Source organism: Penaeus monodon, unplaced genomic scaffold (assembly GCF_015228065.2).
Source record: "Penaeus monodon isolate SGIC_2016 unplaced genomic scaffold, NSTDA_Pmon_1 PmonScaffold_3990, whole genome shotgun sequence".
NCBI lineage: Eukaryota > Metazoa > Arthropoda > Malacostraca > Decapoda > Penaeidae > Penaeus > Penaeus monodon.
Genome location: NW_023658770.1, coordinates 1 through 5000, shown reverse-complemented (window position 1 = coordinate 5000; position 5000 = coordinate 1). Strand labels below are relative to the sequence as shown.

The 5000-nt window shown below is 32.5% G+C and overlaps 1 pseudogene; it reads right to left on the bottom strand.

The window, feature by feature from the left end:
* LOC119570796 overlaps positions 1 to 4871 on the bottom strand; it is a 10075-nt pseudogene extending 5204 nt beyond the window's left edge.
* Between the last annotated feature and the right edge of the window lie 129 nt (positions 4872 to 5000).

The window sequence follows — 5000 nt, the reverse complement described above, 5'->3', positions numbered from 1 at the left end:
AACCCGTCAAAAACATTCTTGTATTTTGAAGATATTCCCTTTTCATTCATTTCCTTTTTTCATTTGTCAACAAAGAAAAAAGGTTTATAAGTAATCAAGCCCAAAAATTATGAGATTTTTATGAAAAGCCCCCCAAAGGGTTTTCCCTGGTTTTAACTTGTTTTAGAAGCTTTTTTTTCTTTTTCTTTTCCCAAGGAAAAGAAAATGGAAAAAATCTGATCATATTTTTAAAATTTTTAATGAAATAGCAATTTTTTTTATATTTTGGGTTGAGAATTATTTTTTATATAGGTACAAAAATATTGGGGCTTGGCCTTTTAATAATAAATGGGGAGAACAAAAGAGAATCCCTCTCATTTAATTATGTAATTTTATTAATGTGTCAAATTTTTATTGAGTAATCTCTAAATTTTGTGCTGTCATGAATCAAAACCCTTCATTTAAGCTTAGTAAATTTTTTTGTAAAGAAGCATTTTTAAAAAATTTAAGGGGGCTATTAGACAAAATTTTTCCCCTATACTACACAAAAGGGGAAAAACATTTTTAAATAAAATTTTAAAAAAATATACTGCAATGAAATTTAAAAACCTAAATGGGTAGAAAACCCAAAAAACAAGGAAAAAGATAAAAATTTTTTTTAAAACATATTTTGTTAAAAGTAATGGGTTGATTGTACCTTTTAAAATCCCTTCCATTCCCTTTCAGCAAAATGCAAAGGAGACGTATTTTTATTAAAATTAGGAGGGGGAAAAAATTTCCCCCGTCCTTTTTTTAATCTACACAGTTACATTCCCCTCTTTGGCCCTTGTCCTTTCTCTCGATAAAAATATTTTCAATAACCCCGGGAATAAAAAAGTTTATTTACATCCTTGTCCTACAAATAACAACAAAAATTCATATTTAAAAAAAAACTTTTTTTACAGTAACATTGTAAAAAATTAATTAAAAAATTATTAAATTTTTTCCCCTGGTAAAAAATTTTAAAAACTTTTCCGTAAAAATTTCATTAATAATAAAAATTTTCCAAACTTTTTCTAGGGAGAAAAAATGAAAATTCATAAAAGGGATAAAAATTTTAAACAGACCCAGGGGTTTTCCCCGATGAAAATCTACAAAAAAAAAAAAATTTTTTTTTTTTAAGGTACAAAATATCCAATGTTTCACCAAAAATGACTGAGAAAAATATTTTGTATAAAAAAGGAAAAATTAAAAATTTGGATGCTACTGCTTTTTACAACAGTATAAAGTCCCCCATACAACATCCTCCCAGTATAAAATGTCGTGGTACCGACTAAATAAAATTTATGATCAATTCTTTTTTGTTAAAACAGGAATATGAATACAACTACCCATTACCTTCTGTGAAACAAAAAAAGTAAAAAAATTATAATAATAAAAAAATTTTACATAAAAAAAAAGTTTGTAATTTTCAAAATTTGGTAATGGGTTTAAAAAAAACTAAAAAAATATATTCAAAATTAAAAAAAAAAAGAAAATACAGTTTCAAGGCTGCTGGGGTGGGGATAAGAGGCTTTAGAACTTTACTTGGGGTTTTTGGCAAGACTGTAATGGGATCCCACACCATGGTCCGAATTTTTCCCGCGCATCGGTGCTCGCCATTTGATCCCGGTCCCCTGGGTTTTTGGGGAGTGGAGGGCCCCGGGCCCCTTCTGATTTTCTGTTCAAAAATCAAATTTAAACCCCCACTGTAGACTCACTGTGGGGGAAAATAATAAATAAAAGGAATAACGTGATAAAATAAATAATTCAATTTTTAAAAATGTACCCTTTCCCGCAGGGCCCAAAAAGCCATACAAAAAATAGTTTTTATTGTTGAAATTTTCTCAATGGGAAAGCCCAACCCAAAAATACACTAAAGTTTTATAAGCCAAACCCAAATGTAAGACCCCAAATTTCTTTTTTAAAAAAAAAATCATGGGGTGCTTTATCACAAATTCCCGGGAAAACCCCTAAACAGTAAGGGGGCCAAAAGTCTATCTAGATCACTAAATTTAAAAACCACAAAACCCAAAGGGGAAATCCCCAAAAAACCGATCACCAAGATCCGACGTGAAAGTTGGGGTGACGTGTAAGGGGGGTGGGGAAAAAGAGGTTAGTGTGCGTCATGTTTTGGCACACTTCGGGAGGGGCCCTTTCCCGTAAGGGACCAGCATTTGGGGTTCTGGGGCGGGCGCTGACGGCATGCTTTACTTTTTTACTTCCTCCCCCTGCAGGGTTACTGAGTACTTGGGAAAAAAGTTTTTTATTTTTAAGATATATTTAATATTCAAAAAGGAAAAGTTTTTGGGATGAAAATTTTTAATTTTTATATATAGGGTGAACCTTACTTAATTATGCAGGAGCCAGGTTCCTATAAAATATTTGAAAAAGGTTGAGATGAACAGCCCAAAGTGTTTTCCCTTCTTTCTCATTTTTTTATTGTATTTAAAGAAAACGGGGGTTTTGGGCCTTTCATCTTGGGAAAAAAAAAAAAAAAAAGGGTTTTATTGTCTCTGCCTAGAGATTTATTTTAAGTGACATTTAAAATGTACTTTAAATTTCCAAACTTCAGAAAAAATACCCTTTAAATGCAAAAAGAAACAAATGTAAAATATATTCCCCCGGCCCAAAGAAAACTGAAGTATTACAGCCCTTTTATCCCCTTTCCCCCCAAATTTACAATTCCGTCAAAAAAATTAGACCAATTTTTATTCCCCAATTACATTTTTTTTGCAAAGGATTTTTCAAATATAAAAAAATCTTTTTAATGAATAAAAAAAGGGCTATCAAAATTTAAAAACACTACCTCTGGGAAACCGGTTTTAACCTTTCCCGAACTTATATTAAGCATAAGTGTGTCACAGTTTGGGCATGATTTATAAGTAAAACCACTCTTGAAATTTATATTAAGCTGATTTATTAAGTAAACCCCTCTTGAACCTAATTAAGTTTTAAGTGTGTCAGTATTCATTATGATTTATTAAAGTGAACCACCTTGAACTTCTATTAAGCTTAAATGTGTCAGTATTTTGTCATGATTTGTTAAGTAAACCTATTTCTTAGGAGCTACATCTATTAACTGCAATCTGGAAGAAAGACAATGGTCCAAACTAGATGATCACTTTAACTCACCTGAACACAAGGAACTTCTGCATTACTGAAGTCAAATGTTGCCACAATGTTTTCACCAAGTCTGAAACTTGTCTTGTAGATGCAAAAGCGAAAAAACTTTGCCTTGGGTTTGGTTATATTATACGGGTTTACATTCTTCCTTGTTGATAAGTTCTGCAAAAAAGTTCAAAATATTCATGAATATTTCATACATCCATATAAGACTAAAAAATACCACTGTTAATTCTGTTTCTTTAATATAATATGCACTTTTGCTGAACACAAATATAAACACTGGCAAAATGAAACAGTATCACAACAGGAACAAAAAATAAGCTGTGACCTTTCAATTCATTTTCTTCATCTTCACATATAAATCACAAAAGCAAAGGGCTATCCTCTATCTTATAGGATACCTTCACACCTGAATAATCGTAAAGCAGTGTGTCTTGGTGTATCTCTCTGTGGGGTGTGGAGAAAGGGATTCGAAGGAGCCAATTCACCACTCTCACTATACACACAGGCTTCACTCAACCGCAGACAGATCACATAGGTTTATTACAGTTCAGTCTTTTCCTACATCTCTTTTAAAACATCAATACAATTCATCACACACTCCATATGATAACTCTTCAATAATTTTCTTTCTTTGGGCCACTGAAGTTTTTATTAAAAATAACATCTTCAGTAACTATGGGAACAAACCTTGGAGAAACAATAACTCTAATAGGCACACGTAAAAGTTTGATTGGAGACCCCAGCCGCTGGACACCAATGGTTACTTGTAAGCATACTTCAACGTTGACCACGATAAGTTGGAGGTGCATCACAGGGAAGGGTTTCTCTATACACAACTGTAATGAACAGCAATTTATCTCCAAGTGAATACAAATCGTTCAACTAAATGAATCATTAATTTTTTATAATTGTACATAAGAGAATGATGGGCTTATCCTTTTTAAAAGGATCACTTAATTATATACATATTTTTAATATACTTTAATGTAGGGCTTTAATCTCAGTAGATAGAGAATAAAACTATACAATGTTTAAATAACATAACTTTGCTGTAACAAGTGATATAACAACCTGTACAGCCTACTCCCGTTATTGAATTGCAAAAGTTAGTTAGAGACCTGACATATCGCATGAAAAGGATCACAATAACAGCTGTTGCTTCCCCCATTTTCATGAATATTTAAAAGTAACAAACTTATTCTACAAGAATCTATAGTTTTTTAGCGATAACCCACTTTACATTGATATGAATGACACCACTGAGCTATATTCTTTCACATATCAATTACACTACCTTTTCCCCAAAAGTTCCTAACAACTTTAATTAATAAAATTTAAAGTAAGTACAGAGTAGACTTCCCAGATTCTTGAATAAATGGCTTTCTCCATTCTAAACTTACATGACCTGCTTTCTCCAGGAAGAAGCTGAAATCACAAAACAAGATCTTGGGTTTTGTTGACAAGACAACATGGCCACGTTTCCGCGACATGGAGCAAAGGATGTGTCTGGGGGAAAAAGATATGGCACCAATATTTCATGTACATATCCTGCTAAAGTAATCCAAAAACTGGGTTGTTCCTGTAAACAGGGATACAGTCATTTAAGAATATACTTTTCAAATCAGGTTCATCAAAGCTAACTCTATACATTACAGAGCTGACCAAAAACTATTATGACTCAACAGAAGAACTTATATTTACCACATTTGTGACTGCACGTTCCTCTGCTTTCTTTGGGTGGGCTGTAAGCGCACCCGAGATTCTTTACAGAGACTGACAGTGGATCTGGCATCCCCCAAACTAAAATTACAACATCACGCGAAGTATCATGAAGTTTTAGTCAATACTTTAATCATCAGTCTTAAGACCCC